The sequence below is a fragment of the Rattus rattus genome, chromosome 2 (genome assembly GCF_011064425.1).
Source record: "Rattus rattus isolate New Zealand chromosome 2, Rrattus_CSIRO_v1, whole genome shotgun sequence".
NCBI lineage: Eukaryota > Metazoa > Chordata > Mammalia > Rodentia > Muridae > Rattus > Rattus rattus.
Window position 1 is genome coordinate 134587401 of NC_046155.1, and position 19462 is coordinate 134606862.

At 45.0% G+C, this 19462-nt stretch overlaps 1 pseudogene; it reads right to left on the minus strand.

Annotated features, from left to right (window-relative positions):
- Positions 1-899: 899 nt before the first annotated feature.
- Positions 900-1579, minus strand: LOC116894290 (annotated as a pseudogene).
- Between the last annotated feature and the right edge of the window lie 17883 nt (positions 1580-19462).

A 19462-nucleotide genomic window follows, 5' to 3' on the forward strand; every position in this document is an offset into this window, starting at 1 on the left:
TAGAGCAGGAAAGAAAATGGAAAAAATTGTAATTATGTCATCGCTGTCATCATCATCATCATCGTCGCCATCATCATCTAAGCCAGCATAGGGGTGTATGCCTTTAGTCCCAGCACTTGGGAAGGAGAGGCAGGTGGATTATTGAGTTTAAGAACAGACTGTTCTGCAAAGCAAGTTCCAGGGCAACCAGGGCTACACAGAGAAGTCCTGTCTTAAAAAATCAAAACCAACCAAACAGATAATAAAAAGTAGTTCCATTTAAAAGGAAACTAAACCAAAGAAAATATTTAAAAAATTACTTTTCATGAGTCAGAAAAAAAATGTTCAAATGCCCTGACTTCCGTTCTAAAGACACCGAGGCTCAGAACACTGTCTCACAGGGAATCGGGAGCAAAATTAGAGCTAGAAGCCCCACCCTCAGCCCAGGCTCTCCCTGTTAGGTAGCAGCGTCTGCAGAGGCAAGGATTTTAGAGCTGTGAATTGGTCGGAAAGAGCGGAGGAAGAAGAGCAGACTGGGACCCATTGCCTGTATTGTGTTTATGGCCAAACTCGCAGAAGTAGAAACCAGAGGAGTGACACAGTGAAAGGTGTATTTTGCAGAATCCGTGTTTGTTATTCCTCTCTACAGGGAGCCATCAATTCGGATGGGAGAGCCCTAGCTCACAGAACAGTGTACCTGCTCCCTACACCACACACACTGCACACTGCGCCCTCCTCCCTCCACACTCAGCTCTCCACACAGTTCAGTGACCGCTCTGTCTAGGGGAGGTTTTAGTTTTCCAAGGCCACTCACCCCATCACAGGGAAGCTGAAGAACTGGAGAGTGAGCAGCCTGTCTTTTTTTTTTTTTTTTTTTGATCCTGAACACTTTAGCCTTTAATTAAGCACATAAAACTGTACTACTTAATATATTTCTTCATGAACTTTTTGTGAAATTCAGATTGCAGTGTATCGTTCACAAATTTTTTGTCTTTCTTTTGATCATCTATACCCTTTGCACAGTTCTTAAAAATAACATCATCGTCCCACCTTCTTTAAACCTTGAAGCTGGCCTGAGGCTGGGATGGGCCAGTGAGATTCAGGAGAAGGTTTCCACTCAGAATGTTTTCCATGTGAATTCTCTCTTCCTCTGCTTTTTGTTCTTGTTCCTTCCTGGCCTGCTCTTCGGCTCTCTCCTTCTTGATCTTTTCTAGCTCTGCTAGAAGAGCTGCAGTATCATCGTCATCACGCTCCGCTTCAAAATCCTCATCTTCCTCATCTGTGAGAGGATCGTCAGCGTCAAGGTTGGCAGCAGGGATCTGGTCTAAGCCGGGCTTCTTGGACACTGAGGAGGAAGTTGTGCGTTCTCGGGTTGGACGGTCCCTATTTTTCTCCCTTGCGGCAGCTCTCTCCCTCTCTTCCAACTCTCTCCTGAAGTCACGGTTGCGAACCTCTTCAGGGCCATCCTGTGTGGTTTGTTTGAACTTTATCTTTGTAGGAGGTCCCTGCTTAAATACTGCTTGGAGAGCTGGCTCAAATTGCCTTCTTTTCCTCTCCCACCTCGTGCAGGTTCAAAAGTTGGCCTGGCTGCTGTTGTCATCTTTGTGGCAGGGGTTCGACGCAGTGCCTTCAGAAGTTCACTCACGAACCATTGCGCCCCTTAACTCCCCTGTAGTGCCTGTCTTAAATACAAGCATCCTCAATGGTGGAGAAGCTGGTCCAAGAAATGGGCTGACTGAAGACTATCCAGCATCAGCCTTTAGGGGTGTCTCTGAGAAGTAGTGCGGGCCTAGAAGAGAGAAGCTGTGTAGGGAATCTGCCAACAGCCTGACAGGAGCTTGTGTGTAAGTGAGGTCAATGGCCACCTTAGCATAAAGACCCCCTTGAGCCGAGGGGTTGACTGTCTAAGGGTTTGGGTCCTTTCTAAAGGTGAACAAAGAACTGGTAGTTCAGGAAAAGGCGGAGTGAAAATTCAGAGAAAGTGTTTATTGAAGCAAGCAGAAATCATGGGTTGGGGCTCTAGGGTTCGTAAACTTGTGAGTGATCTCTAGGCTGGTCTTTGTAGATGGTCCCTGGGATCTCCCTTCTCTTGGTCCCTTTTCTTCTTCCAATTCTCTCCTCCCATCTCTCATCCTGATGGTTCTTGGTCTGGGGAGGAAGCAGAGGTGAGTGAGGCAGCCTCCCAAACGCTCTACACATTCCAGTTGCTTCTGTGGGAATGTTATCTCCATTCCTCTCACCTCTGTCCTGGCAGCCTAGTCCCTGCTGCCTCCTCACCTTAGGAAACTAACTCATTATTTGTACAAATGCTTTGACAGTTCGCTAAGATGAGAGGGAGCATTTGTATTACAAGAAAAAAAGTAAAAAATGATCATTCAATCATGGATGACTCATTGGAAATGTAAGTATCTGTTTCATAACCAATATGTCTTCTACAAATAGATGATATTTCATGGAGTCAATCAAACTGGACATGAATCAGTTTTGGAACAAACAGTAGCTACAAAACTGTATTCTTAACTCTTCCCAGACTGAGAACAGTAACAGTGTCAGCATCCAGGAGAAGACGCTCTCTACTGTGTATTGAAAAATAACACTGAGTCCAGTAGCCTACCAGAGAGTGCTCAGAACTGGATGCTTGAAAGCAACAGATCTCAAGTTCCAGTGTGTGCTGTAACCTATTTATCTCTGTCAGGAAGATCCAAGCCTTTGAAAAGTGAGAGCTCTGTTTTGAGTGTCCTTCTCGAATAGATGCTGATACCAGCATAGGGCCATTTTTCAACGATGAAAGAACAGGAAATCATAGTGCCTGGCTCACAGCTCTTTCTTTCAGAAGCACAGGGCTGGACCTTATCACTTAGGGCTCACATATCCAGCCAGGACAGGAGTCTGGGAGCATGAAGGAGAAACACTCAGGGGAAAAGCTAACAGACAGTAGTACTATGGTCTGGAAATGAAGCACACTTCCCTAAAATCTCACGTACCAAACACTTGGTCTTCAATGCAAGCACTATTTATAGGTAAGGTCTGATGGGAAATAGTAGGAATTTTAGGAGGTGGGGCCTGAATAGAGAAGCATGTCAGTGCAGTCATGCCTTGGAAGGATAGATACATCTTGTCCCTGTCCTCCCCTCTTCTCTCCCTCCCTTCTTCCCCCTTTCCCTCTGTCCTGGCTGCCAGGGAGTGGAAACGTTTGCTATGGCTCATGCTCCTGCCACCATAATATGTTGCTTCATTATGGGACCACAATAACAGGGGAGGCGGTAGATCTCCCTAGACAGTAACAGGAAAAGGTCTCATGGCAAAACTGCAAGCTGGCCATATAAACACAGCACCAAAGGCGTCATAGTTTAATTAAGAGCCAGAAAATGGCAGCCAAGCCATACAACCAGTTAGCAGCCAAATGAAGCAGATGGACAGAGGCGCTTCAGTATGTGACCACCATCCCAGTGGGTGTGTATGGAATTATCACCTCTCTGGTTGAGTTAAGGGGATGTGTCAAGGGTGATAGACCTCCAGTGACATATATGCTGAAAGATTTAACCAGAACTAATAGAAATTACCCTAGTTTTGGTACAAAGGAAGGATCTAGTCAAAACTGGAATCTTGGTTCTATTAAAGCAAAACAAAAAACCAAAAAGTAATACATTCACACACACACACACACACACACACACAGACAGAGAGATACAGACAAACAGATACACACACACATACACACATTCACACACACACTCACACTCACACACACGCAGATACAGACAGACAGATGCACACACACATACACACATTCACATACACACACACACACACTCACATGCAGAGATACAGACAGACAGATGCACACATACATACACACATTCACATACACATACACACATTCCACACACACAGATACAGACAGATACACACATACACACATACACACACACACTCACACTCACACACACACACACACATACAGACAGACAGATGCACACACACATACACACACACTCACACACATTCACACACACACACACTCACACACAGAGATACAGACAGATGCACACACATATACATACATTCACACACATTCACACACACTCACACATACACACATTCAGACACACACACACAGATACCGACAGACAGATGCACACACACATACACACGTTCACACACACACTCACACACAGAGATACAGACAGATGCATATACATATACACACATTCACACACATTCACACATACACATGCACACATTCACACACACTCACACACACATACATACACACATTCAGACAGACAGATAGACAGACACACACACACACACACACACACACACACACACACACACACACTTCCAGCACTTTGGAGATAGAGTTCAAGATTGGCCTAAGGTACAAAGTGAATTTGAGGTCAACCTGTTATGTAAAGCAAGACTGTACTCCCTCTCATCAAACAAACATGAAACTATCAATATAATCACAGAAACAAGATTTTGAGCTTTAAAGATCAAGTTGAACGATATCAAAAAGAAAGTATTGAAAGCTGCAAGAGAAACTATTGCAACCAATACACACCTTTCAATAATTATTCAATAACTCAATTTCATTCAATAATAAGAATGACTTCGATTCTCCAGTCAAAAGATACAGTCTAGTTGAGTAGATTAAGAATAAAATGGTGGCACATACCTTTAATGCCAGCATTTGAGAGGCAGAAGCAGGTGGACCTCTGAGTTTGAGGCCAGCCTGGTCTACACAGCAAGTTCCAGGACACGGAAAAATCCTGTCTTAGAAAAGAAGAATAAAAACATCCATCTTTCTGTTTTCTGTAAGAAACTCGGCTTTACAGATAAGCACATCCTTAAAGTGAAATCTGAAGAGAACTGCAACAAAGCCCCGAGGGCTGCTCTAGAGAACAGAGAGAGGCTGACCAAAATGAGGAAGGAGAACCAGGATTTGAGAACTGAATCAACAAAGGGATGGAAACATTGAAGAGAACTCAAATTGAAGATGGAATTGAAAAACAATAACCCAATTAGAAACACTCATAAGGGGAAGTCTTACAGGTAGAAAGGATCAAGTAACAGAACATCAGAACAGGAAGATAAGTAAATGAATTACAACACAAAGAAATATGAAAAAAAACATGCAGGAAGTATGGGACACAGTGAAAAGATGAAGTCTTCTAATTGTAATAAAAAGAAAGAATTCCAAGTCACCGGTGTAGACCAGATCTTCAACAGGATCACAGAAGGAAAAATTATCATATTAGTGAAATGTCCTACAGACACAGACTACCTATACAAGGAGGACACAGAACAGAACAGCCAAAGGACAGGACCAGAATGTCAGCTCCTCATACACATATATGTACAGCATAGCTAACATGCTAAATATACAAAACAAAGAAAGAGATTTAAAAATACAAGAGAAGAAAAGAACACCAAGTCATGTACAAAGAAAAGCCCATCAAAAGAGCAGTTGTTCTCTCAGTGGAAACTTGAAAAGCCAGAAGAGCCTGGAGGGAGGTACTCCAAGTTCTAAAGGACGACGGACAGCGACATGGATTACTATATACAACGAAAGTATCTGCCATGTGTCTTATAGGATTTCATGGCTGTGAACGGACACCATAACCAAGGCAACTCTTATAAGGAACAACATTTAATTGGGGCCGGCTTACAGATTCTGAGGTTCAGTCCATTATCCTCATGGCGGGAAGCATGGCGGCATCTAGGCAGGCATGGCACTGGAGGAGCTGAGAGTTCTACATCTTATTCCGAAGGCAAGCAGAAGACTCCCTTGCAAACAGCTAGGAGGAGGGTCTCAAAACCAGTCCCTTACAGTGACACATTTCCTTCAACGAGGCCACACCTCCCAACTGTGTCACTCCCTATGGGTCAGGCTTATTCAAACATCACACCACAGATAATAGAGAAAGAATTCCCATGATATAAACAAGCTAAAGGAATTCATGTCCTCCAAGCATCCGTACATAGACTGCCGCAAGCAATACTCTATACTGAAGAGAGGAGAAGCATACCCAAAACCATAGAGCTATTTTTTCATAGAAGTAAAAACAGAACTTATAAAATTCATGTGGAAGTACAGAAAGCCCCCAGTAGCTGAAGAAATCCTTGGCAGAGAGCAGTGCTCAATACCTTGTCTCAAATTATATTACAGAGCCATAGTAGCAAATACACTGTGGTGGCACAAAAACAGGCAGGTAGGAGAATGAGGTAGACCAGAAAACCCAAAAGCAACCCTATAGTTACAGCCCCTTAGCTTTTGACAAACATTGGTGGAAAGACAATGTCTTCAACCAATGGCACCAGGTTTTTCACTTGGAGAATAATGAAACTCACAGTAGTTCATTCTGCACAAAAGCCCATTCAAAACAGTTGAAACTCTGAAAGTGATAGAGTAAAATAAAAGATCTGAGAATAGACGGGGAGTTTCTCAACAGACAAATTACGTTAAACTACAAAGCTGCTGCACAAGAGAGAACAGCCAAGTGAAGAGACAGCCTATAGAACGGGGGAGAATCTTTGCCAGCTAAACATCAGACAAGGGGTTGCTATGGAGGCCATAGAGTGAGCTGCAAAAATTAAACAGGAGAAAGCCTGGAGAGATGGGGCTGGAGACGTGCTCAGCAGTGACGAGAGCACTTCCCGTTCTCTCAGGGGACTTGAGTTCAGTTCCTAACAGCAGGTGTGGCAGCCTGTGGCTTCCTGTAACTCCTGACACTCTCTTCTGGCCTCCACAGACACCTGTGCATGTGTGGCATGCTGTCACATGGACATGCATGCCTACGCATACGTAGAAATAAATAATAAACATAATCATTTGGTAATAAACGAGCAAATAAACTAAAAACACAGCTCTTAAAAGGAGAACACGAAGGACTGGTAAGTACTTGGAATTATTAAACATCCTTAGCTATGGAGGAAATGCAAGTTGGCCCTGCTTTGAGAAGCCCTCTCGCCCTTTCAGAGTAGCTTCTACAAGGAAACAATGACTAATGCTGCCACCGAGGCTCGTGAAGGAAGGGGAGTCAGGATTCACTGCTGGGATGCAAATGCCGTGGCTCTGTGGAAATCGGGTGGTTTCTCAAAAAACTAAAAGCATACTAGTCCTAGATACATACCCAAAGGACTATTAGTCAAAATACAATGGAGATACTAAATGAAGCCATAACTTCTGCAGGAAAATGCCTGCAACCAGACAATCATTAAAATAAGCCGGATTAAGAAGAACAAATGCCACATCTCTCATATTTAGAATCTAGGTTTAGAATCTATATGTATGTATAAAAATATGGATAGTGCACCCCAATGGTCCACATATTAAAAGATTGGTCTCTAGGGTGGTTGTACTGGGAGATGCTGTGGTCCTTTATGGTAGGGCCTAGTAAGACATTCTTAGTCACTGTATAGTCTGCCCTTAATGGATGGGAGTGAGATCTCTCTCTCTCTCTCTCTCTCTCTCTCTCTCTCTCTCTCTCTCTCTCTCTCTCCATCCCCCCATCCCCCCTGTGTTGTGTGCACTTTCTCTATGAGCATGGTGTATCAATCACTCTTGGCAAAGCCCCAAGCCAAGGCACCCCATAGAGTCTTCGACTTCAGCTGCCAGGGTCATGAGGCACAATAAGTCTCTCTTCGTTTTGAGGTATCCAGTGTGAGGTGTATCATTCTAGAAGCACGAAGCTGAATTCTACAGTGGACATATCTAAAATGGAAAGTTCAAGATCTGACAGTACAATCAAAGTACGTGGAGATATGGAAATAAGTGGAGAAAACCCTCTTTACAGAGCTCAGAAGTTTCTTTAGATGAGTGAAAATTAGTTTAATGGGAGAAGCACAAAAAGACTTTATCAAGGGTGTAAGTGATGTCTTAGACTTCAGAAATACATATGTGATGTTATTAGTAATTTCAAAATGGTTCCTTGGTCACACAAAGGAATGTTTAACTGCTATTCAAAGTTGAAGACCATTTTCAATAAAGTTCATATGTCTAATTTTCAGAGCACATTGCAAGAAAATATCCTTAAAGCAGAGCAGGGAAGGTTGAAAGGGAATATGGTGGAACAGCTTCAAATCTCAACTTAGCAAAACTTAAAGGCATAAAGGAATTGTTTTCCTCCTGCAGGTCCCCCACCATCCAACTTGTTCCAACTGAAGCATTTTACTGCAGGTGACAGAGAAGAAAGCTGCTCCTTTAACCGTAAGGGGTCTGCACTGCTGGGCTTTCTTTACCCCAGTCAGGGCGCCAGTAGGCATGGACATATTGCCTGGGGATGGATCTCAGTTTGCCATTTCAGTTTTCAGCATCCCTCCTCCAGGGTACACTGTGAGAAGTCCTACCTCAGGGAGACTTAAACAACATTTGTCCCCTCTGTATAAGGTTCCAGCGACAAACCAAAATAAAATTCCACCAATTCAGCAGTGAGCTTATGGCCCTTACTCACAGAGAAAGAGTGAAAGGCTATAGGAGTATGGGTGACTCCAACGCAGATACCCTGGGAAGTCTTCACACAGTATGGCTGATGGCTTCCCCATAGCCCCACAGATGGAGCCCCTTCCCCTAGCCTTCTCCAACAGATGTAATCAGTCACCTCCTGAGATTCCCATGTGCCATAAAAATGGAATTGCATTCAGGTGACTGGGAGGTGTGGTAAGGAGCAACCAGAATCTTGGTGACAGTGCAGTGACCCTCTCCACTCCCTCTTCTATGAGACAACGTCAACAGTCAATAGGCAGAGGTGACCAGATGAAAATGGAGGCTATTTTGTTATTTATTCACTTTACATCCATATCACAGCCCCTCCTCCTCTCCTGCCAGTCCCTCCCTTACAAGCCCCTCCCTTCATTGTCCTCTCCCCTTCTGCTCAGAGAAAGGGAGTTCCTCTTGGGTACCACTCCACCCTGGGGCATCTAGTCCCAACAGGACTAGGCACATCCTCTCCCACTGAGTCCAACAGGCAATCCAGTTAGGAGGAAGGGGATCCAATGGCAGGGATCAGAGACTGAGACAGCCCTCAACCTCCACTCCCCGCTCCACTTGTGATGGGACCTATATGAAGACCAAGATGTGCAATGCTACAAATGGGTAGGGAGTCTAGGACCAGCTCCTGCATGCTTCCTGGTTAGTGGCCCAGACTCTGTGAGCCCCATGATCCCAGATTGGTTGACTCTGTGGTTCTTCTTGGCTTGACCTTGACACCTCTGATTTGCTCACTTCTATCCCCCACTCTTCCACAAGACTCCTGACTCTGCCTGATGTTTGGCTGTGGGTTTCTGCTCCTGCTTCCATCTGCTGCCAGATGATGCCTCTCAGGAGACAGTTATGCTCATGTCTGCAAGCACAGCAGAGTATCATTAACAATGTCAGGGGTTGGCTCTGTCACGTGGCCTGGGTCTCAAGTTGAGGCAGTCATTGGTTGGCTGTTCCCTCAATCTCAGCCCCATCTTTATCCCCACACATCTTTTGTAGGCAAGATAAATTTTGGATTGAAGGTTTTGTGGGAAGATGGATGTCTTCCTTCCTCTTCTGGCTACAGGAGGCAGCCATTTCAGTCTCCATAACCACCTCTGGTAGGAATCTCAGCTAGGGTCACCCCCATAGACTGTTTCCTCTCAAGACTGTCTCAGGCCTCCAGCTAGTCACCAGAGATGTCCCCACAACTGATTTCCATTCTCTCTCCCAGGCCTCTTCCCCACCTCCCCACACCTGTTGCCTATCCCTGTTCCCCTCCTCACCCTCTCTTCCATCCAATTTCCTCTCTCCATCCACCTCTGATAACTAGTTTCCCCTCTTGAGTGAGATTCACACTTCCTCCCTTGGGACCTTATTACCCAGTTTCTTTAGGTGTGTGGTTGTCCTGCACTTTATGGCTAAAGTCCACTTATAAGTGACTACATACTATGCATGTCTCTCTGGCTCTGGGTTACCTACTCAGACTGATATTCCATCCATTTGCCTAAAAAATTCATAATATCTTTGTTTTCAATAGCTGAGTCATATTCCATTGTGTAGATGTACCACATTTTCTTTATCCATTCTTCAGTCAAGGGACCTCTAGGATGTTTCCAGTTTCTGGCTATTGCAAATAAAGCTGCTGTGAACATGGGTTAGACATGTCCTTGTGGTATGGTGGGACATATTTTGGGAATATGCTCAGGAGTGGTATACCTGGGTCTTGACGTAGAACTATTCCCAGTTTTCTGAGAAACCACAAAATTGATTTCCAAAGTGGTTGTACAAGTTTACACTCCCACCAGTAATGAAGAAGTGTTCCCCTTGCTGTCTCTTGAAGTTTTGGTCTTAGCCATTCTGACGGGTGTAAGAGGAAATCTCAGGGTCATTTTGATGTGCATTTCCCTGATGACTAAGGATGCTGAATATTTCTTTAAGTGCTTCTTGGCCATTCGCTATTCCTCTGTTGAGAAATCTCTGTTTAGCTCTGTACCCCATTTTTTAATTGGGTTATTTGAATTGTTGGTATCTAACTTCTTGTGGTCTTTATAAATTTTTAGATATTAGTTCTCTGCGGATGTTGGGTCGGTGAAGATCTCTCCCAATCTGTAGGCTGGATGGCAGGCTGTAAGCTGGATATTTTAATCAGGGGATGGCGCTCTCCAACCATCCTTAGGGAGGGAGGGTTAGAGTCTGAACAGAATGGAAGGAAATCCCTAGAAGCAAGCCTCGGTATTGTGATCATGTGTTTTTGTTTTTTTTTTTAAGACTTGTGGGTATGATGTAGACATTTATTTTCTGTGTGTTCTGAAAATAGAGAATTTTATTTAATGAGAAAACAACATTCTTTTGTAAATAAGAGAAGAGAGGTTGTCGGGAGATGTTAAGACAGTTAGATGTAGTCATGAACTGGTTCCAATTTCTAATCAAATGTCTGTCTCTATATCCTTATCTCCAAGAGAGCCAAGTCTGTCAATCACACCATTGTTAAACTGAGTGAACTAAGAAGACATACTTCTAGACATTTAGAACTGTTTGGCACAGTCTTAAAATGATTTTGACTCTTTATGTCTGACAACATGAAAGAAACAAGGAAACATTTAGACAGGAAGTAGCGTAGACGCAACAGACATCTTCTCTCCTCCCTCGTCACAGCCTTGACTTTACTTCACAATTGTCTGTGCAGCCCAAAGACGGGGTGGGGCCTGTGCTGATCAATAACGCTGTGGCAAATCCGGCCACAAACATGGAAGAGGTGTGAGGGCCAATTCTAGATGACGAGATATCAGACAGGCTTCCCAGGAGGACTCTAAAATGGATTTCTAAGTTCTTAAAACAAGACACAAGGAAAAGATCGCTTCCTCTTCTGCTTTGGACTTTAGAAGGCCCCAGTGTCTGGGGAGCAAGGGCCTGGAGCACTGAGGGATGGCTAGCTGAGGTTAGGAAAGGGTTGGCAGAGGAAAGGCTGCAGAGATGGTGGGGTTTGACTGCAAGGCTGAAGCAGCCTGTGTTGCACTGCTCTGGACCTTGGTAGTATATGAGCCGATCCATCTCCTTATCTTTTAAGTTGCCACATGGTGGGTGTTCAATTACTTGCAGCTGAAAGCATTCCGGGTGACATGGCGATCCCCATCTCAACACACGATGGATGGATTTTCAGAATAGCCAGGATAAATCTCACAAAGAAAAGAAAATCCTAAAAAGCTGCGAGCAGGGAAAAAGACAGATAGCCCTCAAAGGAATGAGAGTCAGACCAGCAGAAGAGTTACGGCTTCACCAGGAGCTAGAAACTGTGGAGCAGAAACTTCAAAGACTGAAGGAAGATGGTGTCAACTCACGGCGAAGCCAAGGTGACAGCCAAGTGTGGGGATGCACTAAAGGAATGTTGGGATACCTCTGAATTAAAACATTAACCTAGACTTGGGAGGTGGCTCATCAGAAAAGGGCCTGCTGCACAAGCGTGAGGATCTGAGGTTGGAGCCCTGGTATTTACAAATGTAGTGGTGCACATCTGCAATCCAGTACTGTGGAGGTAGCAACAGATGCTTCCTAGGGGCTTACTGGGTAGACAGCAAGTCTAGCCTAATGGCTAAGTCATGTTCAGTGAGAGACCTTGCTTCAAAAACCAGGGTGTAAAGGAACACACATGCACACACACACACACACACACACACACACACACACACACACACACACACACACACACACAACCATTAAACAATCATGCATTTTCCTCTTCATGAGAAAGAATATTCTAGTAAAGCAAGACAAAGAACCATGAAAGGGAAACCGGTAAGTCCAAATCCAGGTGAGCAGACAGGAAGTCCCAGAACTACATCTGAACAGCAGCTATGAAGCACTTCATACTACAGCCAAGTCTTGGAGAACTTGAGGAGGGAGGACCCACATGCTGAAGACCTAGCTGAACAGGAAGCTGTGACGAAGGCATAGCGTGTCAGAAGGATGGGGAAAGGCTTAAGTGCTCCATGAACCACTGAAGGATGTAGGCTCGTGAGTTATGTGTAAACACCTGGCCCAAACTGGTACAGCGTCTGGGTAGGCATGGAGAACAAGGATGAAACGGGTGCTAAGCACTGGAATCCCAGAGAACTAGCAAGCTCAAGTCATTCATGTTATGAAGGCCTACATTTCTTCACTCTCCAGACAGAATAGACAAGATATGATTTACATACCAAGAAGCCCAAGAGGTGTCACAGGTTTGAGTACAGTAGAAGACCCAGAGAGTTCGAAACAATTTCTTAGAATGTGCCAAGAACACTGGCAGAAGACCGATAAAGGAGGTCACATTGGCCGGGTGGGATGGCACACACCTTTACTCCCAGCACTTTTGAGTTAGGAGCAAACAGGTCTCTCAGCTTGAAGCCAGCTAGGTCTTCATAGCAAGTCCCAGGACAGCTAGAGACACGCAGTGAAACCCTGTATCACAACCAAAACCAAACCAACGGGATAGGAGAAGAAGGAGGAGGAGGAGGAGGAGGAGGAGGAGGAGGAGGAGGAGGAGGAGGAGGAGGAAGGGGGGAGGAAGGAGGAGGAGGAGGAGGAGGTGGAGGGGAAGAGGAGGAGGGAGGAGGAAGAGGAGGAGGTGGAGGAAGAGGAGGAGGGGGAGGAGGAGGAGGAGGCCATATTGTCAATCTTTGTGACAGATGAGAGTAAGCCATCCTGGTGAGACACTGTACAGTAAGGGGTGACAGACGGCAAGCATGCACTGTATTCTAAAAAGCCAAAGGATTTTGGAAAGGTTTTATCAGAAATGTGTCACAGACATTTGAGGAGATGACTATGTTTATCCTGAACCAGACACAGCAGGACTTGTCTGTAATCCCAGTGCTCAGAAGGTGGAAGTGGGAGGATCAGAGGTTCAAGCTCAGACTCGGATACATAACAAATCTGAGCACATCCTGAGCTACATAAGACCTTGCTTGAAAACATGTCGATAATGATGACGGTGATGATGGTGGTGATGATGGTGGTAGTGGTGATGGTGGTGGTGATGATGGTGGTAGTGGTGATGTTGGTTTTGGTGATGGTGATGATGGTGGTAGTGGATGGTGGTAGTGGTGATGGTGGTAGTGGTGATGGTGGTAGTGGTGATGTTGGTTTTGGTGATGGTGATGATGGTGGTGATGATGGTGGTAGTGGTGATGTTGGTTTTGGTGATGGTGATAATGGTGGTGATGATAGTGGTAGTGGTGATGTTGGTTTTGGTGGTGGTGATGGTGATAATGGTGGTGATGATGGTGATGATGATGACAGAACTAAGGCCAGGTTCCAGAACATGACTTGGCTCCCCAGAGAACAGGACTTATCTGGCCAAAAGGCAGTAACTTTATATAAGTTTATCTTTATCTATCTCATCTATCAGTTTTCTGTCTTGAGCCTCAGGCTCAGATCCAGCCCCAGGTACCCATCACAACAGTGGAGGGCAGAGTTGAGTGTCTGGGAAGCAGAAGGTAGGCTGAGTAGAGAATGAAGGCTCATTCTGGGCAGGGGCGGTAGATGCTGAAGACAGGCGAATATCTCCTTCTGCCTTGAACGCACATGCGTCTGATGCTTCTTTGTCGATGCTGGTGTGCTGTGGTCTGTTTGTTTATGTCTGTCCTTTGGAAAAGAACTAATCAGTTTCCACAAAGCCCTCACTTACCACCATTTCCCATTTTTAACATTTTACATCAATGCGGAACATTTGTGACCATGAATGAGACCATGTTGACTCAGTGTCTTACTTATTTTGACTGAGAAAGTGTCTTTATATTTTTGTTCATTGAGTATTTGTTTAATCGGGCTGAACGGGAGGTTTTTAAATGTAAGCAGATGAAAGCAAATATTTTTCCTCTTAATGTATTAGTAATATGTTAAGTAACTTAAGACAATGAAAAACATGATTTATGAAGTGTTAGGTGATTTGGGGGTGAAAAGAGAAAGCAGCACCTTAGATCCTTACCTCACAGACCACACACACAAAAGCAAATGCCAGGCATATTAAAGATCTAAATGTAAAACTCTGCCATGAAAGAATCAGGGGGAAATATGAGCATATTACTATACCCCTGGAGTTGGGGAGGCCTTTCCAACCGAGAGCCAGAACCCAGTTTCTACCAAAGGAACCCATAGAATTGATTACACAGAAGTTAAAAACCTATGTTCTACTCCCCTACTCCTTCCCATCAAATACCCTCCCCAGTGGAAAATTCCTACTCATAAAAAGCAGCTGAGATAAGGAGATGACTGGGGACCAGTGATTAGGGGAGAGGTAGTAGACAGGCAGAGCACAGAAGCCAGTCAGGGCTGTGGTCCTGTTGCTCACGATGCTATAAAGGTGGATATATAATATTACACATTCACTTAAGCCCACAGATGGTGCAACACCACCAGTGTACACCATGTAAACGATGGATGTTGGAGGATAACAGTGTGTCAACGTCATTGTAATGGTGTGTCCGTTCATCAACTGTTAGAAATGTCCCACTTGTGGGGATGTTGACCGTGCAACGAATGAGTGGGGGGAGAGGGGCACGGGGGAGATCTCTGTACCACCTCATCAGGCCTTCCTAAACAGAACTACGTGCAACAGACAAACCAAGAAGAATGCTGAGAGACAATGCTTGCCTTGTACAGGGAGTGGATCAAGGGTTAATGTGCATCACGTGGAGAAAGGCTCTTTGTACCAGCAGGAGTGGGAACAGCTCAAACTCAGTCCTGGGGTGGATGAGGAAGGAGGGCGCTGAGGTTGAAGCCAGCCTGGACTGCAAAGCAAGACATCGAAACAAGACAGGGACAAAAAAGAGAAAAAGGAGAAAGGGCCTTCGAGAAAGTGGATGAAGGTTAGAAGTAGGCAATTTGCCAAAGAATTTCAAGTGCCTACGAACACGTGCAAGGGCACTCACTATCAGGATGCCACTCTGAGCAACCCTCCAGAATGGCAAAGATTAAAGTGGGTTTGGAGGCTGGTGGCAAGGTAACCAGGGAGATCTCCTAGGAAATGGAGAGAAGGCAAGGGCTATAGCCCTGGCTGAGAAGAGCTGGCTGCAGAGAGACAAAGACAGTCCTGTGGTTGAGACTTCCCAGCAAGGAAGACTGGGGAGGGCCGGTGAGGAAGTCCACAGCAGTGGGACCTGCCGTGAGCCAAGTGTGGCAGCTCGTGATAGTCTGGTCCTGGTCATGGTTGGGTGGATCCGTCAACCTAAACCACAACCAGAGTCTTTGTGGAGAGAAGCAAATCTGTTCAGGAATGAGCACGATCTAAGAGACCCACACTAGGACGGATCACATCCTAGGGGGTTGAGGCAAATGGAAACTTAAAGGAGAGAAAGAGAAGTCCATGTGAGCTGTTTTGAAATAAAGATCAATGGCATAGAAACGTATCGTTTATTGGGGTCATGGCTATTACTAGTTTGGCCCAGCAACTCACTGTTGCCAGGGAGATATCGTCATAGGAACAACCCTGGCTTCACAGTTGTGAAGGTTACAGTTCAGATGGGCTGTGATTAGACAGACATCCTCATAGGCATGGCCGTGATTGACAGGTTATATCCAGCAGTCTTTCTCAATAGTTCTCATCTGCAAACTATGCATGAGGTTCCCCACTGCATGGCCTCCCAGATTTATTGAGTCTGATTTTGGTATGACTCCATTTTAGCATTTTAGCAATGTCCACAGATAGCATCCATCCACCAGAGGGATGAATAACAGGGTTGGTAATAATGACCCAGTCCTTCCAAACAGCCATTCTCACAGGCTGATCTTCCTGCCTTTCAGCCCTCCCCAAATGGCCCTTACCACTCCCTGTACTCCACTCACAACAGAATATTTCACTCTAGCTCTCTCCTAGTTTTCAGCCCCTGCCCCAAACCCATCCCTGTCAGAGAAACAATAATTGAACACAAAGGATGAGACAGTCTGTTCTTTCCACACATTTTGTACCATTTAGGAATTTCTAAACACAAACAACCCAGCCAGTATCAATTTACCAGGAAAATAAAATAGTTTGGGGCAAGATGGTGTTTGTCTGAAACCCCAACCTCCAGGAGACTGAGGCAGGAGGATCATCAGTTTGAGGCTAACTTAGGCTACATAGCAAGATACTGTCTTTTAAAAAGAAAGAAAGAAGGAAAGGAAGGAAAAGAAATTCACAAACAAATTAAACGTAAACGCATCAATTTACAATATGTAATTAGCAAAGAAGCACTAAAGAGAAAGCACTCCAGCCCCTTGCTTTTGTGAGCCAATTTAACCCACAATTTAGCCCACGATTTACAGGTACTGGTATTTATTCTCAGCCCCAGAGCTAACTTGTTGCCCAGCAATGAGCACGGAGGTGTTGGGGTCTGGGAATCGCTGCACAAACCACTGAGACAGTGATCTTAGTCGAACAGGGCTGGTTTGTCGAAAGCAAACTGATCTATTAGGGTCACAGACTAGACTCAGGCTGACTGTGACCAGGAAGTTTCTCAGGGCCAGTTTAAAAAGGCAAAAACTGCAAAGAGCCCATGTGCAGGTACAGAAAGTATGAGCTGCTCGGTGATGGCCCTGACTCAGCTAGCTAGGCAGAACAGTTCTAACTTTTATTCGGATTTGTTCTAAGTAGAGCTTATGATTGTTGGATTTCTTAGGATTAACAAACCTCAGAGTATACAGAAAATAACAGGGTGTGTGGTCAGCATGAGTCAAGCTATTATTCTGTGTCAGTAACATTATGAAATGACTGGCAAGGATGGGACAAAATGGGACTCGGGGAGCACACTTCAAGAGGAAGAATCCTTGGGATTCCAGACCCTCTCCTCTTCACTTCCATCTCCTGTCCAGGTCCTTCCACAAGCCCTTCCTGTTGGCCTAAAAATATCTCGATTGTTGTTAAGTCATCTCTCTCCCTCCCTCCCTCCCTCCTCCCCTCCTTCCTTCCCTCCCTCCTACTCTCTATCCCTTCCTCTATCTACCCCTCTTTCTTTTCCTCCCATCTCTCTTTCTTTCCCCCTTCCTTTTTTTTGTATGTATACATGTACCATGAACCTATTTCCCTTTTGTCTTTAATCTCTTTCCTAAGTCTTGGTGATTTCCAACACTGCAGACGTGTGATACAGGCCTGTGATTCCCAACACCCTGCCAGTGGAAGCAGGAAGATCAAGAGCTCAAGGTCATCCACAGCAGCTACACATACAGCTTAGGGCCAGCCTGGGCTACAGGAAACCCTGTCTCAAGAAAATCCTCTCTAGCATGCACATGTGCACATGCCCTTCTCTGTACTTCTGCTTTCTGTCATGGGATGAGGCAGCACAGAGCTTCTCTACATATGCACCCCATGGGCTTAGACTACACAGCACCCAAGACCTTAAGACATTTCTGTTCTTTGTTAATTATTCAGTTTCCAGTGTTATAGTACAGAGGTCGAAAACAGATCAAGGTCATGAGCTAATCATAGCACTGACTATGAGGTAAGTCATTTAGAGGTACAGGCTCTCCACATGGCCTTAGGACTGATTGACACTGTAGGAGGTGAGCTCCTGTCTCTAGCATGATCAGGAAGTGGGAAGGTCAGCTATACACAGCCTTGACTGAGAAAACCACCCTCTCTCACCTCTAGGACATCCGTTCCTCTGTTACAGTCCATACCAGCCACACACTGCCTCTCTGGACTCTTGAAAACACAGGTCCATCAATTTCATTTCAAAACATCTCCATCATCCCCCATCCCCACCAGCGAACTGAGTGTAAGCAGCAGAAGGCTGGGGTTAATCAAGAGAAATGCTCACAGACATACCCACAGGCTAATGGGATGGAGGCAATTAATCAATTTATATTCCCTCTTTCTAGATATGTCTAGATAATATCTGTAATATTATACCCCTTGAGAGTTGACCCCACCCCTCGATGGCTGCAGCACTCAGGGCAGTGGGGCTCTGCACCTCGACTGGGACAACAGGAGAGCTGATTCTAGTGGCATGGACTAGGGTAAGCTGGACCTGAGGATGTGAGAGCTGCAGAGTTTGCCTTGGTGGCACGGGTGTGGGGGTGCTTCTAGGCTACCAACTCAGCTCCACCCAGACTCAGATCCAGGACTTTGAGTTGGCCCTTCCCAATCTGCTGGAGTGTGTGAAAAGGCTGGTCCTTCAGATCCAAAGCTGTAGGATCTCCATGACACAGGGCATAACCTGTGAAGATCCAGTATTGATGGTGTAGCAGAAGCCAGAGTCCTCAAACCAGACCACGGATTCATTGTAATGAACATTTATTTGCAAGTGAAGATGTGGGCTACACTATGACACTCTACAGCTTCCACAAAGAGATTTTTTTGTGTGTGTTCTTTTTTTAAATACTTTTGTTTTCTTGGGGGAGAGGTTGCAAGGGCAGAGGGAAGATACAGAGGGATGGGGAGATGAGCGGGATTGGGGTACATGATGAGAAATTCACAAAGAGCCAATAAAAAGTTAAATAAAATATTTCACCCCTTGTCAACTTTGACATGCAGATGCACACTCTTCAGTCATAACCTTCCCTTTCTTGTTTATTCCCTCCAAATCCCATGCTAATATCACAATATAATACACAGTCCAATGTTAAAAATCCCAGTTTTATGTTTTCAAAGTCCAAGTTATCTTAAAAAATCTAAAGTCACTTAACTGTAGGATCTTGTAAAATTAAAAACAAGTTATATGCTTTTCTGGAGAAAAGAATAAAGATCTTTTGGACTTCAAGGGGCTTGGGAGGTCCACTTCTCTGCCCTGCTATCCACAACAGTATGCAAGTCCTTTTAGAGGACAGCATACAGGCTGGGGTATGGAGGACAGTCCTTGGATGGTCTTGGCAGATGTGTAGTACTAAGGGTGGAAGGCAGCAGCTGTTCAAACTGCTCAAACACTCTTCCACGGAAGAACAGGGAGGACAGTGGTGATGCCCAGGCACACTGGGTGCACACCTAGTGGATTTGGAACTCCAAAGGACCCAAGTGTCATCCATAACTTTTGGTTGCAAATGATGAAACTCCAACTCAAAGTGCTTGTCAGT